Source organism: Hippocampus guttulatus, chromosome 18, assembly GCF_054856545.1.
Source record: "Hippocampus guttulatus isolate MCC_2025c chromosome 18, RoL_Hgut_1.0, whole genome shotgun sequence".
Taxonomy (NCBI): Eukaryota; Metazoa; Chordata; class Actinopteri; order Syngnathiformes; family Syngnathidae; genus Hippocampus; species Hippocampus guttulatus.
This window is the reverse complement of record NC_141278.1, coordinates 4,238,710-4,255,752: the sequence shown is the minus strand read 5'-3', so window position 1 is coordinate 4,255,752 and position 17,043 is coordinate 4,238,710. Positions and strand designations below refer to the sequence as shown.

The window sequence follows — 17,043 nt, the reverse complement described above, 5'->3', positions numbered from 1 at the left end:
GCGCGTCAACCTCACAGCGCAGAGGTACTGGGTTCGATTCTGTGTCGAGTTTGCATGTTCTCCTCGGGCTTGTGTGGGTTTTCTCCGGGTACTCTGGTTTCCTCCCACATTCCCAAACACCCACGGCAGCTTCATGTAACACTCAATGAACATTCTTGACATCCTTCCACTTTACTTTTGCGCTTGTGTGCGAAATTCAGACAAACGTGGCAGCGGCTGTCCTCAATATATACCAAAGATGGAGTGGCCCTGTGATCACAGAGTTATTTACTTGGAAACAAGATGTTCGGAAGTGTTCTTGTGTAATGAGCCCCATGCTGCTTCACCAAAGCGAGCCTTCTATTATCTGATCGCAAACGTAACCTCAAACTAAATCGCAGCGACTTTACAAAATGACAAGCACTGAAGTCCATTGATGTCTTTTCTCACAAACGATAATGACGCGAAGACCCAAAAATTTGCAATCAGGAAATTATTTGCTTTGCTGTGGTTTACCGCCAAGGGGGGGGGAAAAAAAAGAGCATCCTAATTATTCGTTTTGATACCACATGTTCGATGTTGTCTTGTAACCGGCATAACAACAACATCAATGCCTTAATTATCATGCGAGAAGGAAAAAAAAACCAAGTCTTTGATATTCCCCCGCCCTCCTCGAAGAGTACGGCAACCGTTTCAGCAGTGGCTTGACGTCATGCCAGCCAGGGCTGCTCCGAACACAGAGCCTCCCCGCTGTGCTAAAGGCCCTGCTCCACACACGCACGCGCACGCAGCAGTGTTACGAACAACAAACATGTTAAACACCTTCCATGATCTCACCAGCCCCCCCCCCCCACAGAGTTAAAAGATTGCCGAGGAAGGTTTTTCATTTATTCATAAAGGAGGGCGGCACATTTTGTCCTCGTCGGTTCATAGGGCATAACTAATTTTAATTAGCATTCCGACAGTGCATCCCAACCGTTGAGTCAAGACACATGTTTGACAGGAGCAAAATCTCACGGCACCACACCAAAACAAAATTGTCGCAGATAGTACGTAAACATTCCCTCTCGATTTACTCACTGATTTGACTTTACGCTGTGTGCAATCGGGGCCTGTCAAGTTCTTGTAATATTCAAAAAGGTGGACACACAATTTAATTGCTCTGCCTGTCAATGTATGTTTCTGGCATAGATAGATGAAGAAAGATGCATTACTCACAGTCAAAAAAATATATATATACATATATACTGTATATATATTCATTTTGTTCCATTTACTATTGCAGTTGAAGCTATTGATTGTTGTAGTCGGGTTTCAAAATAGGGTTTCAAGTCACGGTTTTAAGCCAGGCGCTGGGGTTTTCCAGGTTAGGGTTCGTTCTGGTTTCCAGACTAAGTGAAGGGATTGGGGGGGGATTTCCTTCCTTCCCTTTCATATCTCCTTGTTTCCTTTCTTTGTCCCCATGTAGTTCCTTCCTTCATCTTCTGTTCCTTCCTTGTTTACATCCTTAATTCCAGCCACCCTGAGTTCTGACCTTCCGTCCTTGCTGCCTTCTTTCCTTCTTTTGATTCTTCCCTTCATACGTCTTTGTTTCCTTCCTTCCTTTCATACCCCCCTTTGCGTCCTTTTTTCTGCAAACCATCCCTCTTTCCTACCTTGAATCCTTTCATACAGATTGTTTCCTTCCTTCCTTCCTTCCCCGCCATGCGCGTTTCTTTGCTTACCTCCTTTCGTACTCTCCCGCCTTCCGTCCTTCATGACTTAATTCCTTATAAAAGTTGATTTCACAAGCGCACACCAACGTTTGGCCCGCCCTGTATACTGTTGCTGTTTATGAGTGTTGACTTGGCCCGATTGGATTGAGCAGCCAGCACAGAGGCGCTTGTGTCGTGAATGACCAACCCCGTGGCTAATTAGCAGAGCAACTCACCCACGCCACCTCAAATGTCCTTAATTGCGGCGGCATGCTCTGGCGGATGTTAGATGAAAGTGTATTATTATTGACTTTGCCTTCTTGTTCTGACCTGCCTGGAGAGAGATGCATTAGCCAGTTTTGACACGATGCAACCACTTTGTCCAAAGTTCCGCTTGGCAGTAGTACGGTTGGCATTTTGCCATCCCGATTACCCTTTCTGCTGGACTGCTGTCAAAAACACACACAGACCCCGCCCAAAAAAGCCAAATAAGTTGAAACTGCGAGTTTTTTTTTGTTCTTTTTTGTCTCTATCTTTCATCATTTTCTCAATAATTTAGACCAAAGTCCGCAAACTCAAGGCCCGGGGGCCAGATCCGGCCCGCCACATCATTTTTTGTGGCCCGCGGAAGCATATCAAGCATGTCAACCTGCATGACGCTTGAGAAAATCTCGACCAAAATTTAAAAATGTCATTATGTAATAAGTCAGAGACATATTGAAAGCATTTTCTTGGAACCAACCCCCTCATTACAGTAACTTAAACAATAGTTGAGTCAACCGTTATTATTAACTTTTGTTGTTGTTGTTTCAGTCATAATGGCCCTCCTAGGGAAACGGTAACTAAAATGACAAAAATTAGTTTGACACCCCTGATTTAGACCTTTGCAACTGTTTTTTTTTTTAATACCGACAGCATTCAAAAAAGAAAGCGAAAAGACTTGGGTGGTGTCTCATTTTGTGCTGCGCCACTCCTGCGTCTGAAAATTTGAGCAATTAAAGATAAAACAAACAAGCACACCTTAGAATACCGCAAAGAACACGAGTCTATTCATATATTCCGTCCACATCCTGGTGTTTTCCACTGCTTGAGCTACCTTAAATTAAAAAAAAAAAAAACTTTGACGCATTGGCAAAATATTTGTACCTTCTGATTTTTTACCCCTGGGAGTCAGACAATAGTTTTCAAGCCGTAGAGCGAATTGGGGGATAGCTTACCAAGTTGCCATTTTAGAGTGACTGTGCACATAATTTCAATTTAAAAAAAACAATTAAAAATGAGTTCAAACTAACCACTTGTCAGGTGCCTTTTACTCCGTCGTCCATCCGAAGCGCTTGCCCGCGAGGCACGGCCTTTTTTTGTCGGCACAAAAAAAATTAAAAATACAGCATTTGTAAAATGTCACGAAAAATCTGACGATGGAAAGTTAACGTTTCTATTCAAGTCCTATTAGAAAGACATATGATTTAAGAGTTCTAACAGTGTCATCTTATCGTCTAACCGTTTATCTTTGCTCCAATCCATTCAGCGTTGAATATTTTCATCACGCCGGCCCATTTGCCTCATGGTTATGTGCTTAGCGATACCAGATAAGAGTTATTAATATGTATGCCGTCTGCTCTCTGGTCGGCGTTTGAGGGGAAACCGTGTTTGGCTTCAATTATACACACTTTTACCAAGTTAGATTGCCCGGGGTTGAGATTTCAGGGGTGAGATTATCCCCTTGCATCTTTATACGCGTTTATACATCACGTTGTGATGACACAATTTGCATGTGGCTTTATTTAATATTTTTTCCGATCTTTTACTAGATTAACCTCTTTAGTAAGTACCAAGCCTCTCTCAAACTTAATCCAAATAATCCCAAATCAATCTGCAGCGTTTTGACATCAAGTTGGGTCAAATTAGCGGTGAGGTGTCACTTCAAGAGAAATTAGTTGTGTCATTCTTGGTTTTCGTAGCAGTTTTATTCCATCCACCTATTTTACAATCCGCTTTATCCTCACAAGGGTGGCGTAAGGGGAGGGGGGGGGGTGCTGGAGCCTATCCCAGCAGTCTTCGGGCAGTAAGCGGGGGACACCTAGTTGCCAGCCAATCGCATGGCACACAGAGACGAACAACCATCCGCGCTCACACTCAAACCTGGCGACAATTTAGAGTGTTCAATCAGCCTGCCATGCATGTTTTGGGAATGTGGGCGGAGACCAGAGTACCCGGAGAAATCCCGCGCAGGCCCGGGGGAGAACATGCAAACTCCACTCAGGGAGGCCGGAGCTGGAACTGAGCGCGGTACCTCTGCCCTGTGAGGTCGACGCGCTAACCACTGGGCCCAGGAGTTTTATTATCGAGCTTAATTTGCACGCATGTGTTCTTAAAACTCATTCGTAAATCTGGCCTGACGTTTTAGAATCGGTCTTTTCTTAGCCTTGAAGTGATTTCATAGGGACATCCATGGATTTTTTAAACGTTTTTTATAATTTATTGAGTGCGTGTCCTTTCTAGAGTCCATCTTTATTTTGATATTTTTTAGGCAGATTAATTTGAGTTATCACTGAGTGTGCGTCTGTGCCTGAGAGTCCGTCTTTCTTGTATTAGCCTTCGAGGGATCTATCATGAGTCGTATGTTTCTGGAAGAGTCACTCTTTGAAGTAGCGGTAGTTTAGTTTGACTTGTCTTGATGTGTTTGTTATCAGTGGGTGTCTTTAGGAGTCAGTCTTCAGAGTAGAAGTGACAGTCAGCACAGTAACAATTACCACGTTGTGTGTGGCTGTCGGTCTTTGTTGCATCAGCCCATAAGTGATTCTGGATGAGTTTTTACCGAGTGTGTGTCACTTTAAGAGCCAGTCTTGATTTTCGTGGGTTTTGAAGTGGTTTCATTTGAGTTCTATCACTGAGTTTTGTCTTTTAAGAGGCAGTATTTCACTTAGCCTTGAAGTGATTTAGTGTGCACATCAACAAAAAGTTTGTCATGGGTGCCTGACGCTGCAGGAGTCACTATTTAATGTATTGGCCTTGAAGATGATTTAGTCTGAACTTTACTGTAAAGTCAGTTTATCGCGAGTGTGTCTCTTTCAGTGCCAGCCTTTTTATTTTTGTCGCTTCGTTTGAGCTGAATTTGTTACCAGTACTTCTCCTTGAAGAATCTTTAGATAAATATATCACGTCTGATGTTTTTATTTATTTTTTTGTTTGTTTCATTATATGGCCAGATGTTGCCTTGTCCGATTTCGTGAAGGAAATGGATATACTGAGAAAATGGCATCACTCCTCCCGCTCTTCATTCATTTTTGGCATCATTCATTCATAATCTGGCCGCACATCAATTATTCTCTCAGGTGTCGTCGATGCCAGGTTGGCATTGCAAATGACAATCTGTACTCAATTGCTTTACCTAAATGGATGAATGATTGAAAAAATAAAGGAGGTGCCGGAGTTCCTTTGCGTTGGATTTGAGATCAGCAAGGTTAACCTCACCTCGATTTCGAGGGTGAGAAATGCCAGCACGTTGGAAGTCAGACAAGTTTGGGCACCTCACACTCAGAGTATGCCCTATAAGTATCACATGAACAGAATATGATTCTCAGTCTAAAGTGTGTGTTGCAATCGGATGAAAAGTTGATGCAGTTCATTGAGGGAATGTGGGTTGTCATTGTTGTTACATTTGAGCTGAATGTGTCAGTGCGTGCCACTTAAAATCACTTGAATGAATTACAATACTTGTACTTGTCCGTACTTGGTCTTGTTTTTTTTTTAATGTAACCCAGAAGTGATTTTGCTTTTTTGTGCCTTTTCATCTTTTGGTTGTCCAATACAGTCGCGGATGAGGGCAGTTTGTCCCACAAGGCTGTGCGTATCCCTTTAAGAGTCCTTCGGATGGCTCCTTGTTGATATTAATAGAGCTGCAGCTGTGTCTTCCTCCTGTGACGTCACGCCTCCGGCGAAAACGGCAGAGATGTCCTGTCACAGCAAAAGCGACAACACCGCCACACCGAACTAAAAATAACAAAAACAACAACAACAACAATCCGGGAACTGCTTCTCTTTTGTCGGGCCGAGTAACACAGGATACCGAATGTGAGCCCCCAACTAACCCGCTTGGCGTGTTCTACTTAAAAAAAAACAACTCTTTATTTAAAAAATGAAAGAAAAGAAAAAGACAAACGCAGAGAGACACACAGCACGCCATCATCAAACAGCACCAAAAACTACAAAGAAAGAGACAAAGCAGCCTGTTTTTGTGGTGCCTTTGGCTACCCCCCCCCCCCCCCCCCCTCCTGCAGCTAGCTCCATCTTTAGCACGGAGCTAAAAAGAAGCTAATGTTCTTGTTCTCCGGATCAACAGGTAAGAAACACACTTAAGACTGTCAGAGTGGCGTCCAAAAAGCATGCAAAGCAAAGAAGGCGAATGGTAAGATCGGAGTGCAGCCGTCGAAGGAGCCGATCCGGACCGGGACAAGTCTCGATGTGTTCGCTGCTTTTACGACAACGCGCGGCCGCTTGGCGACTTATGTAACTAACGGCGAGCTGCTGGATGAGGGAGGGAAGTAAAAAGAGAGGAGGAGAAGGAGGAGGAGGGAGGCAGGAAAGCTTTGAATTCACATGGCAGCTCACATTTTCGCTCGGGACAGCAATACAAAGTGCGCGAGCGAAGGGGGCTTCTGGTTCCGGAGGAGGGGGTACGATTCGGGCTGCTACCGCTTGGCCGCCAAAGTGAGCCGGGGAGCCCGCGGCGAGACCAGACGAGACGCGGCGGTCGGACAGACGCGGTTGCGGTCGCCTCACAAGTAGTAGGTTGTTTTGTTGTCTGTCTTCTGTTTTAACGGAGTTGTTGGCATTGATTTTCTGCCCAGTGTGCTCGTTGTTTACTTTGCTTTCATTGATAAGTTTATTGTGTGAGGGTAAAGTATTGGAAATTGTGCTTTCATGGATCAAAGCACTTGTTTTGCACCTCTTTCATTGTTGGGTCTGGGGGTGGGGGGTGGGGGGTGCATGGACCATGGTTGTTGGACCCCCACTTTTTTCCCCCTTATCAGCTTTGAAAGTGAAACTCATAATGGCCTAATGTTTGTTGCAACTTTGCATGATGGATGCCCAAAAGCCCTTGCTCAGCACCCCCCCCCCCCCCCCCCAATCTAATGCCACCTTCATGAACCTAACCCCCCCTTCCTCCTTCATTCCTCCCCTGTGGTAAGAAAGTGTGATGTTCCTTTGAGATAAGGTGGCCCGGGGTAGGCATGACAACTCTGTGGGGAGAGCCGAGTATGCGAGGCCAGCACAATGAGGCACACACTGCGAGCAAGGCTTTTTAAACACAGTCCTTCCACAGTTCTCCAGTCACCGCTTCACCACTTTTTTTTTCCAAAAAAAAAGCAAAACAGAATTGCTCATGTGCGCCCACTTTTATGCATAATAACCTTAACCTTCAGAAGTTGATTCAAAGCTTGCCTTACCTCATTGTAACCTTGGAGCAAAGCAGTAGATTGGCTTTAAAACGTATCATCACTGTGCCAGTAAAACACATTTTCAACAGGTTTTTTTTGTTTGTATCCAAAATGTGAAGAAAAAACCCCCAATATGGTTGTTTTCTTGTTTGTTTTCAGTGAACAACGATGATACACATCTTTAACCAATCAATGTGTAGTTGGAAAAAAAAGACCAAAGTTTCGGCATCTTAGACCCTAATGCATCGCCATCAGTCATGCCAATCCTGCAAAATTTGGAGTAGCACAACAAACCATGTAATATGTGTACATTTTTAAAAATTCAGGAATTTCGAAATATTTTTTTCCTTCATTTCGTAGCAACGATACACATCTGCAGGTTCCCCCTGTGGAGTTAAAAAAGTGTTCAAGGAAAGGAAAGAAAAAATAGAAGAAAACTACTCGCCAATGAAAAGCATGTATTTCCTCAAATTGAGCTTCCGGTTCTCATCCAAAATGCAATAGAAGCCCATTTTTGCTAATTTTAATGGGCAGTGATGATACCCCGTGTGGGTTAAGCTTGTGGATTCGAGAAAAAGTTTCCAACTACATTTTAACAATGTGCACCCGGGGGGAAAGAAATTCACGTTAAAAAAAAAACATACTATCCAAAGCAAGGTGTTTATTTCCACATTCAACCGTCGGTTGACCCTGTGGAGCTGTAAAAAGTTAGTTGTTATTGTCTGACAGAAAAAAAGTATGTTTCAGCCACATTTTATATGCCTTTTGTTTTATACAAAACAAAGTAAGTCATTGTTTTTTTTTTTAACCCTCTCTCCATTGGACATCAACAAAAATGCATCTGTTGGTTAACCATGTAAAGGAATTCAGGAAGATTGCTCCGGAAAACGATAGCGTGTAATGAAAAGCATCGACTTGCCTCAGTTTGTCTGCTTTAAGTGTTGATCTGACGCCCAAAGAAAAGCTCGTCTTGGTTGCTGTGGGTTAACGTTGTCATATTGAGAAAAAGTGATCAAGTGTGTTTCAGCATCTTGAATCCTTAAAAGTCTCACCCGAATGTCCAATGAAAATCACAGGTCTCCACATTTTGTGGGTTTCTTTTGTACATCATCCACAAAGCCACAGAAAGTCATTTGTTTAGCCTTAGTGAACCATTTTCAAGCACGTTTCAACGTCTATTAAGTCTCCGTAATTATGACTCAAAGCCACGGCTTTCAAATTTGCCTGAATTCAGGATAAGTCAACTTTGCTAGTTTTATCTGTTTAAACTTGTGGAGTTGGAGGAAGTTTGGTTGAGTAACCTACATTTTGAAAAATAAGCACGAAAACTCACATGTCCAATGAAACGCCCGGAAAGTCCACGTTCTGTGCATTTTCTGCGATTAAAAAAAAAAAAAAATCCACGTTTTCTTTATCTCTTTTCATTGGACAGCGATGGTGGTGAAAACGTTTTCAAGTTCATTTCTGCATATTTGAGTACTGGAACTAACGTAGCGTCCGATGAAAAGCTTGTACATCATTAGTTTTTTTTTGGGGGGGGGTATCTAAAATTTAAAAAATAAATCCAGCTGTTTTTCTTTGGGCAGTGATGATACGCATCTGTGGTAACCCTTTGGAGTTGGGGAAAAAAGTAGTGACTTAAATGATGGCAAATTAGTTCTAAAAACCGTCGTGTCTCATGAAAAGGATGTATGCCCACATTTGGAGTTTTCTGTTTTGTGTCCCAAACTGACAGAAAATAAGCAGGCCTTGTTTGTCTTTTCATTTGACGGCGACAATAAAGATCCTCTGGCGTGGTGAAAAAAAAATGTTTCAGGTGTAAGCATTTTTTAAAAAATAAAGTTGAGTTTAATCATGGAAAATCAGTATTATATCCTTGGTGTCCTCAATACTCAGCTACTTCCTTCATGTTTATATTATAAATTGTGGCTGTATCTCCAAATTTTGCAAGATTTTGTCCATCAAGACAAATATTGTAACTTAATTGATTATATTCCCACCCAAATATCTGTGTATTGAAATGCAACCAGATTGACGTAGTCACAGCTCCTCAGGGCTCAGTGTTCAGTCAACTTTTTTTTTAATGGACTTCGTCCTGTAGCCTAACCTTCTCACACGTTTCACAGCGTCCCGTTAAAAATCCACCACACCGAAAGTATCTCTATAATAATGTCAAATATTGCTCCTTTTCCGTCCAGGCACTGGATGTTATTGTCTCACGGCCTTGTTCGAAGCCACTATTAAACCTCAAACCAGTTGATGACCTCTTAAATAGAACGTCTGCTTATAAAACGCTTTCCCGTATGTGTGTGTGGGATAGAACACAGCACTTTTGTGTGTGTGTGTGTGCGTGCACGCTCGCATTATGGAGACAACCACGGATTACTCATATGGCTGCAAGATGTGAAGCCTCTGCGGTGCAACTGGGCTGAGGAGAAAGTTTTCTGGTCGCGTGGGAGAAAAAGTGCGAGGGCCTCGGACACGGGAGCGAGTAGGGGAAAGTCGCAAGCGCTTGGAATGCATCTCGCCATCATTTTATTGACGGTTTGACGCGCTGTACGACACGGAGGAACAACTGTAGTGATTTTGCGGGCTGCCGCGCGTTTGTCTTTTGGTCGCTTCCGAGCAGCTCGGCGTTACGGGGGGAGGACGGTGGGGAGCGCAAGTAGACATTACTCCTGGCCCGTTCAACTTTTGAGGCTGAATGGCGGTGACCACGATCCCGTTGGAGCTTCATGAAGCATGACACTAGGTAATTCGCATCTGACGATATGTGTTTCAACAAGTTTGTCATTTATGTAGAGATTGTTTGGAACTTTCCAACAGGGCTTTGCTAACTTTTTCAGTCCAAGAGTGACATTTAAAAATTCCTCCCGGGGACCACGTATTGCAATATTGCATATAAACAAATCCTAAATGGGGTTAATTAGAACATACACGAGTCATAAAGCCACAGGCGGAGATTATTATTATTTTTATGTCAAATGGCTGACAGAATTTGACTGATCAGTTTCACTGATTTGATGTTTATATCCGTGTAGGTGTTTTGTGCATTATGTGGAGGTGTGTGACGTACATACCTGTATGTGTATCGGATTGCACTTCTTGATGAAAAGTTTAATCGTGAAAGCTCGTAACTATCGGCAGTTGTAGTGTGTGTGTGTGTGTGTGTGTTTGTTTTTTTTTTTTTGTACTGCAAACATTGAAAAATACACCACTGCTCAAAAATTTATGATCACCCTAAATTGCTAAGAAACTTTTTTTGGTGGTGAAAAGCAGGACATCTTGAAGTGAGCCCCTCAACTTTTTGCACAGTCGTGCGATGCATACAGTGGTGTGATTTCATAACGAAAGCATGAAATTGTCTGAGTGACTCTCAAATTGTGTATGGTATGATATGCCGTGAACCTAACTTGCTCAATCAGTACATCTGTATCGCAAGGCGGAATGCCAACTTCCTTTGAAGTGGGCAGCCTTTGTCATCTGCCCCAAAAATCTAAGCCAGAACAGAAGGTCCGGCTTTTGATCAGTGTATTTTGGGCTTCGGTTCGGCTGGATTTCTATTCCATGCAGTGATGTCATGTTTTGCCGTCAGATCATCGGGTGTGACAGATTAAAAAAAGAAAAATCAACGCCAGGAGCATCATCGTAGCTGAAATGATCATAATTCTACTGGCCAACAGCAAATTGTCATCAGAGATGGATTTATGTGTCCCTAAATAAAAAATTTTAGCGCTGATTTGAAAAACAAAAAGTCTACTTTCTTCAACCACAAGATATTTTCAATTTTTTTCCTTTTTACGTTTAATCAGTTAAAGCTTGTGCAATGTGGATTTTTAGCACGCGTTGTAATTTATAGCGGCAGTATGACATTTCAGGGGAGAAATTCATAAATATTACAAAATATTTTAATTTTAAAAATCTGATGTGCTCAAAAAAAAAAAGAGGACAGATTCAGAATCGCTGAAAAAAACCCAAAAGTAATATCATGCACCAGATGGGAAAATCTGAATAACAACTTGTACTGTGAAAGATGCTCAATAGGATCAACGATTGCTTTCAAACGTCACACGGTCTAAAAATGTCATCACCGTTTACGGGTAAACTGTTTTCATCCCGATGTGACAAAATACTTTTCAGACGCTGACAATACAGAACGTGGCCGCCGGGTAGGAAAGATCACCTTTCACGAGCGATTTGCCGACATTTGAGTAATAGTACTCAATAGCTGCTGGTGGGGATTCTGTCGAAGGCCCTCAAATCAAGACAAAGCTGCACGTTTCTCATGAGAGTCGAATGGAGCAACTGTGGTGTCGGCTGTTGTTTTGCATTTAAATGAGTGAAGATTGTGCCCTTGTTGTTGCTGTTTTATTTAGTTTTCCTCAGATACCAACCGACCCCTCGGGGGCCGTACCGAATTTATTATTAAAAAAAAAAAGCATGATGAACAGATATGTAATTTGGAAGTTTCAAACCAGCAAATTTGTCCCGACGAAACAGCTGATTGATTGCAATCATCGTCGTCCTTTTCTGATGACGTTCGTGGCGCTCGCCCATGAAACACCGGACACATCATTTGTTCATTGAAAGGCGGACTTGTAATTGATACTTTTCTGTCGTCACTGTTGTGGAGAGACTAGCCCAATTTTTTTTTGGTTTATTCAGCACTGTAGCTCATAAGGGAAAACACTCATTTGTCATGGCTGGTTTATTTTTAGAAAACCTTTTTTTTTGGCGAGGCTCCCGGCGCACGGCTCCGTCGCTAGCGCTTAGCTAACTCAGACTAGGACGTCGTTGTTTTACAAGCTGCACGCATCTTTTTTTTTTTTTTTTGGCCTCTGGTCGCTGTGTAGCGTTTTAGCTAATTATACAAAGTGCATTGATTGTCGGTTGTCTGGCTTTTAGTACATAGGGGCGAATGCTAAAAATACTGAAGCCACCCTCTGCAGTGTGTCACCGTGCTGTTTTGGATCATTTTAGGCTTTTTAACATCAAGACTGTTATAAGCACATGTTCTTAGTTAAAGGCCAATGTCTTTTTTTAAACTGTTTTTGTGGGACATCCCAAATGTTTAAAAAAAAAATCTATATCTTTTTTTTTTTTTTAAACTGCTGTAAAGTAAATAATCCTGCCACGACACCAAGGAAGCTGATAAAAGTGGCGGCTGAGTAGATTTAAGCGTTTACAAGTGTCAGGTGACAGCAAATGGGGTTATAAACGTCCAACTTGTTGCTTCCGAACTACTATATAACAGTCGGTCACACATGAAAGCTTATTGTGTGGACTGAAGTTTGTCCCCCATTTTTTTTTCTTTACATTTTGACTCAAACTATAACCAGTCTGTTTGTACGCACGTTTGGAATTCACTTAATGTATGCTAAAAACACCCTGTTGCTAATATGTGCTGTAATTGACACTTTTTGACTTCCAGGCAAATGTCATGATGTTTTTTCAATTCAATTTGCAATAGAAAGATCCATTCGTCCCTTTTTAAGATCGGTTCTTCCCATGATCAGGCCCCAAAATGGACCCCGAAGTCCATTTCCACTCAGTTGCCAATTGTCAGACAAAAGAGCAGCAAGCGATTTTATCGACCGCTAATCCCGCACACATTTCTTGGCAAATTTGGTTTTGACTCTTGTCTGGTGTCGTACATTAGCGTGTGTTTATATTCCTCCTAAGTGTGGCTTTCGTCTTGGGCCGAAAAAGCCTCTGCAGAGTGTCAAACGCTGTGCCGTCGTTCAAACTCATAAATGCACAATTAAGATATTCATGCTCTGGTGTTATGAGTTCGCATTACAGAACTCGACGCTTTCCCGTGAGTGCAACCCCCTGATGGTAATTTCCTCTCCTTTTTCCCACATTAAGCCATCAGACAGAGAGACAGTGAAATTAGCTTTGGAAAATGTGACCGAGGCGCAAGTGGCCTGAATGTGATTCAACGTGTAAGTTTCTTTTTGTTGGAACACCGAAAAGGCTGATGGGAAAAGTACAGAGTTATTTTTCCCCCCCGCTCGAATGCCGCATTGTGCCCGCGTGTTTCTTTTATGGACATATCTGAATGCAGGTATGTCCGACATGACTTGCCGCAGCTTGTAGGATCAGGCGTTGACATTCAGGGGCTGATAATAGGTCGCCGTCTAGGTCGTCAACATTTCTGCTAGTCCAAATACTTTAATCTCATTGCCAGTTTGCGTGAGCACTGCACATTATTTGTGCTTGACCTGCAGAATAGCATAGAAATGTCCCACGGCATTTCCGAAATGGTTTTCTTCCAATATATTGTTTATCTCACTATTACAGTGTCATGATATCATTGTTATTGTTGGCAAACCATCGTGGTATTACTCCGTGTTCCCAAGCGAACCCCATTGTGGTACCGTCCTGAAAACCTGGACTCACCCCCACTCATCCATTTTTAATATGCTTATATCTATATTTTATATTTATATTTATTTATATACTTTTTGTCTTCTACTTTCTCCCTTTCATAATTTTGCTGCTGTAAATTGGGAATTTCTCCATTGTGAGACAAATAACGATTTTCTTATCTTATTACAATGGGGAAAAAAAATCTCTATTGATTCCAAGTGAGTTTTGTCAGTTCGACATTTCCGCCAATTCCCCAAATTCAAAATATCCGATAATTTTTAAAAATTTTTTACACAACCAAAAAGCACAACAAACCTTAATTTGTTATTTCTATGAATGAGGGAGGAAAACTTTTAAAATTGTTTTCATTGTCTCTTAAAGGGTGGGCTGGTCTGGAAGGTGAGATGAACCGGGAGTTCACCGTACGTGGTTTTTGAACCGTAATGTTCGACAGGTGGTCTCAGTGTTACAACGGGTACCTGCTGAGATCGCGGACTCATTTCAGCTGCTTTTTAAATCATTGCTCAGACACACTCGCACGCACACAAGCGCTCAAACCCTTTTGGCATTGTCGTCTGGCTACGCACATCTGGCGACCGTTTCAACGTCGTCTCGGTCCTCTCCGAAATAGGCGGGTCAGCCATTCTGTCTACGAAACAAGGAGCAGACGTTTTATGTTGTCTCGGGTAATTGTAGCTCTGATTTGAAATGACAGTTTTTTTTTTTTGCTTTGGTTTTGGGTTCTTTATTTTATTTATGTATTTTTTGTGGGGGGGGGGGGGGTCAAAAATGGAGCTGGCCGCTAGGCTGCTCATCCTGGCTTGTCCTCTCAGCTTGCCTGTGGTCCAGCTTGACATTTTGACTTGGACCCTCCGAGAAAATCCAATAAGACAGAAACTGCGGTTGGTTGGAGCTGATGCCCTGAGGCCTTTTCTCCAAGGAACATGAACTTTGGCAGAAGTTGGTGGCCCACTAACTTGGCATCAAAAGTAGATTTTTAGATTGCGTTGTATAAAATTGGAATTTCTCCCCATGTGCAATTTATTTATTTATTTTTTAAAAATATTCCCCACCAAAGTATTGGACCCCGTGCCCTTTATTTTCCAAATGGACTGAAAGCATTTGGGTTTGATAGCCATCATAAATATGCCAGAAGGTCAATTAAGCTTTTACTTGCAGTTATTTACATCTGGATTGGAAACTTGACTTGGAAGCAAAATCTTTGGATGAACCAAGGAAATGGAACACTCAAAATAGATACCTTAACCGTGACCAAGACTGAGTATTTTGTAACACAATCAAGATTGTGACTCACTGACATCAGCCAATATCTGCTTTTCTTTTGTGATGCTTTGCCAAACGTTCCACACATCCTCTTTCACTTGTCTGATTTGGGTTAGGGCACAACTCACCCCGGTCTTCTCTTGAGGATGAAAAATGCATGCTCTGTAGGGTTCACGTCTGGACTCGGAGTCTCATTAGTGATATAATGAAAAAATAATAATTTAAAGTTGAAAATGTTGAGCCGAGTACACTACTCGGCTGCACTGATCAGACACACTTTAGATTCAGTCTCTCGGGTTGCTCTCTGGTGAACAACAAACGTCCGCGATGGGAAGGCGAGCTTCATCCACGCTGTGACACGACTATCCGCGGCTGCTCAATACCACTCTGACGTTGAATTAAAGTTCAGCTCATTCAGAGCCATCCCATTAAAAGAAAAAAATAGCAACTCCCTAATAGATGAATTAATCTTTAACTCATTCACTCCCAAAGACGTTTTCAAACGTCTTTTCAGATTTGGTCTAGAATTGGCTGGTACTGAATGAGTTAATGGCCATCCACTTTTGTTTTGTAACTTAAGGTGGCACTGATGTTGACTTCCTAATGGCTCAAGGGAAGCAAAAGTTTCTTTTTGACCTCGTGAAAGTTGGCTAATTTATTTCAAAACAATGTTTGCCGGCCGAAACCTTCTGACAGGACAGAGGGCCGTCTTTCTTGTGCTCGCCTCGAAGAACGGCTCCTAATGTGGCCAATTACCAATCACTCAGTTATGTAACCATTAGCTGCACTCAGCGTTCACAACAGCCGCACTCATTGCCGTGTTGTGCGCTGCCCCCACTTAAGAGGCGAGTTTTCAGCAAACTCCTGCTTCGCGGAGGCGGCTTGGACGAAAAGAAGAGCCGCGATGAAAACAAGCAGGAACCGCGTTCACTATTGAACCGGCCGTGTCAGATTATGATTCAGACAACCATGCAGCAGCGGGACATTTTTATGAGCTGTCAGTGCTCTCAGCCCAAACCAGGTCGAAATCTGTACATTTTGACAAATAAATCCAATAAAAATAATTCGTAACCTGTCGTGAACCCGCCTTTCTTGAAACTTCAGTTGGAATTTGAACATTGTAATGCCCCGCTGTGATGCGTTTGCGGTCGCGATTGTGCATTCAAGGCGAAGTGTCGTTTTTTTGTTGTAAAACTGGAAAATGTTTGTGCAGTGTTTGACAACAAGACATAAAGTTGTTGGACTGCTCACTAATGATGAGCACTTTTTTTTGTACAGTTCCGACTAAATTGCAACAGTGCACTTGTCTTGCTTTTCTGAGTTATTGAGTTTTGCAGTGTGTGTTTGTGTGCGAAGAGGGTTCATTGATTGGATGTCAAGCATGGGAAGGGAGGTGGTCCCCTCCGTCCTTTTTTTTTTTTTTTTTGAAATGGAAATGAAGAGGGGCACACATCTGGGGGTCTTTGTGGTAGGGAGACGAGGTGGCGGGTGTCCGAGGCCCACGGTCACGGTGCGAAGGAGAGTGTTTGGTCAAAGAGGGTGGGATGAGGAAGCTTTCCTTTTTTTTTGTGTCAAGAAATAGGAGAAAAAAAAATAAGTGCAACGCGGATGCCCTTGCTGGCCATTCAAGTTTAGCACCGGGAAGGATGATGAGTGTGTGCACTGTTATGAGGACCATTCGAAAAAGGGACACATTTGAGGTAAGGTAAGAAGTGCGGAAGTGCAGATGGACAAGCAAGGAGATCATTAGCATAGACAGGAGTGAGAGGAAGAGGAGGAAGTGGGCGGTGCAAGGTGGGGGTGGATCACACGCTATAGTCAAAAACTTTATGGCTGACAGTTAAATTTCCTTGTGTGTGTGTGTGTGTGTGGAAGAGGAATAGCACGATGGGGGGTGGTGTGCCCTCCATTTGTTCTGTGGCATGGCTTCTAGGCTTTTTACTGTTTCACGCTCAAAAGTTGTCCTCTCACTTTTGTCCGCTGGGGCTGATTTCACCTCGCTGCCGCAAGCGTGCATCCTTTTGCCTCTTTTAAAAAAAACAAACAAACAAAAAAACCCATAATTTCAATCATTAGACTGGAATTTCTTTCATGAAAAAGACGTTCTTTTCCACAGAAGAGTTGATATTTACTGCACCAAAGGGGGCCGTTTACTGGGCTGAAGTAGATTTTAACCAAACCTAATGAGACGATTGTGACGCAAGCTAATTCTTTGGGGGTTTAGCTTTAAGAGTCCCCCACCCCAGGCCCCTCCACAAATATACAAGTGTAGT

At 42.6% G+C, this 17,043-nt stretch overlaps 1 protein-coding gene across 5 annotated transcripts in view; it reads left to right on the top strand.

Annotated features, from left to right (window-relative positions):
- Positions 1-17,043, top strand: part of trps1 (trichorhinophalangeal syndrome I) — a 144,481-nt gene that overhangs the window by 60,950 nt on the left and 66,488 nt on the right. The window contains exon 1 of one of the 5 annotated variants that reach the window (XM_086136944.1): positions 5,661-6,015. The exons of 3 other annotated variants lie outside the window; for them this stretch is intronic. The gene's annotated coding sequence lies outside the window, so the exon portion shown is untranslated. Of the gene's footprint in view, positions 1-5,660; positions 6,016-6,260; positions 6,461-17,043 lie in introns of those variants that run through there. One more of the 5 variants, XM_086136943.1, reaches the window with a different exon arrangement.